The sequence below is a fragment of the Orycteropus afer genome, unplaced genomic scaffold (assembly GCF_000298275.1).
Source record: "Orycteropus afer afer isolate SDZICR_OR568_19922 unplaced genomic scaffold, OryAfe1.0 scaffold00035, whole genome shotgun sequence".
Classification (NCBI taxonomy): Eukaryota; Metazoa; Chordata; class Mammalia; order Tubulidentata; family Orycteropodidae; genus Orycteropus; species Orycteropus afer.
Window position 1 is genome coordinate 10,999,937 of NW_006921622.1, and position 2,517 is coordinate 11,002,453.

Here is a 2,517-nt window from a genome sequence, read left to right on the forward strand (position 1 = left end):
ATATATATTTTTTTTTTTTTTTTCTTCCAACCTATTTAGAAATTTTCACTCCAATCCCTGATAATCAACAAAGAGTTTCCTTCTATGTATAAACCTTTCCTTGACTATTTACAGTAGTGGACTAATACAGTATTTATTTGTCCTTCTGTGATTGACTTATTTCACTTAGCATAGTGTCCTCCAAGTTCATTCATGTTATGTGGTTTTTACAGATTCTACATTATTCTTTAGGGTTGCATAGTATTCCATTGTGTGTATGTACTATAGTTTGCTTATCAATTCCTCGATTGATGGGCACATGGCTTCTTTGCATCTCTTTGCTGTTGTGAATAATGCTGCAATGAGTATGTTGTTATTCTTAAGTGCCATCGAGTCATCTCTGACTCATAGTGACCCTATGCACAGCAGAATGAAATACTGCCCGGTTCTGTGCCAGCCTCACGATCCTTGCTATACCTGAGCCCATCGCTGCAACCACTGTGTCAGTCCATCTTTTTGAGGGCCTTTCCCTTCTTCGTTGATGTTTCACTTTACCAAGCATGATATCCTTCTCCAGGGAATGATTCCTTCTGACAACATGACCAAAGTAGGTGAGACAAAGTCTGTCCATTCGTGCTTCTAAGGCTCATTCCAGCTGCACTTCTTCCAGGACAGATTTGTTAGTCCTTTTAGCAGACCATGGTATTCTTTTTTAAAAATTGTGATTTGGGTGGAAGTTTACAGAGCAAATTCACTTTCCATACAGCAGCTCACATACTCTTTGTCTCATGACATTAATACCATTTTCCACAATCCAACAGTTCCCCTCCCACATCCTCTGCATAGTTGCCTCTTCCCTTTGTCCTTCCCTCCATGTACTCCTGCCTCCTGAGCTGTCTCCCTGTGCATACACAGCCCTTCTATTCTCTGATGATTGTTCTTTCCAGGGAATCTATTTACCTAATGTAAATATTCAGCTCATATGCCTGTCTTTTGTTTGGCTGGAAGCCACAAGAGTGGGCTCAGTTCCAGACCTGAAGGGCAACTGTGGGCCATAGTCTTAGTGGTTCCTTCAGGCTCCATCAGACCAGCAAATCTGGTCCTGCCCCCTTCCCCCCACAATGATTTTGAGTTTTGTTCCACATTGTTCTACCACTCTACCAGGATCCGCCACACAGATCCCCCTTCAAGTGATTGACAGTGGTAGCTGGGCACCAACTAGTTCTTCTGGTCTTATAGTTGTATAGGCTGAGGATCTCATGGTGTACCAGTTGCTTAGAATAATTGTTTCCATGCATCTTTGGTTTTCTTCATTCTTCCTTGCTCTGGATGAAGAGAGACCCATCATTGCATCTAAGTGGCCACTTGCAAGCTTTTAAGATCCCATTTGCTACTCGCCAGAGTAGAATGTGGAATGATGTTTTGTGTAGTGTGTTATGCCAATTGAGCTTGATGCCCCCTGCAACTATGGTCTTGAGCCCACAGGTCCAACTACTTGCTCCCTCTGGGTAGCTGGCTGTGGCCAAGAAGTGACTATAACCTTGTTCCTTGTCAGCTCCTCTATATACCTGGGAATTCCTACAGAACATACCAATACACTTGTAGAAATATTGTCTGCCAACCCTATACATGGTCTTGGGCACATCCCCCACTGCATAGCCATACCTTAGTTCAGCCTGTCCACCCATCTATCCACTCATGTATCAATGTTTGCCATCACTGACAACACAGTACTGTATGTCCAAAAGGGTTCATCTTTGTTGTCTGTACCTCCCATGTACCTCTCTATGTCTTCCTCTTCCTCAGTGCCACCATGTTGATCACTCACATTTGGTACATTGCCCTTCTCTTTACCCAAATCAATACTTGTCTCTACCTATCTAACAGTGTTTCCTTCCCACCCCTCCCACCCCTGGTAACTGATGAAGAAAATTTCCTTCCATGTATAAACCTTTCCTTGACTTTTTATAATAACAGGCTAATACACAATTTTCCTTCTGTGATTGACTTATTTCACTCAGCATAATGTCCTCCAAGTTCATCCATGTTATCCAGCATTTTGCAGATTGTATGTTATTCTTTAGGGTTGTGTAGTATTCCAGTATGTACCATAGTTTGGTTAGCCATTCTTTGGTTGATGAGCAGCTAGCTTGTTTCCATCTTTTGGCTATTGTAAATAGTGCTGCGATGAACATGGGTGTGCATATATCTGTTCTTGTCCTCATTCTCACTTCTTTAGGATATATACCTAGTAATGGAATGGCTGGATCAAATGGTAGTTCTAATTCCAGCTTTTGAAGGAATTGCCATACTGCTTTCCACAGTGGTTGTACCATTTTACAGTCCCACCATCAGTGTATGAGAGTCCCAATCTTTCCACATCCTCACCAGCATTTGTTATTTTCTGTCCTGCTGAACTTTGCTACTTACTAGTGCTGGGGCAAGATGGCAACTCATTGTTGTTTTGATTTGCATCTCTCTAATAGCTAATGATCGTGAGCATTTCTTCATATGTTTGTTGGCCGCTTGAATATCCTC

At 42.1% G+C, this 2,517-nt stretch overlaps 1 protein-coding gene across 1 annotated transcript in view; it reads left to right on the forward strand.

Annotated features, from left to right (window-relative positions):
• Positions 1-2,517, forward strand: part of SPAG6 (sperm associated antigen 6) — a 127,416-nt gene that overhangs the window by 64,330 nt on the left and 60,569 nt on the right. The gene's annotated exons all lie outside the window — the stretch shown is intronic.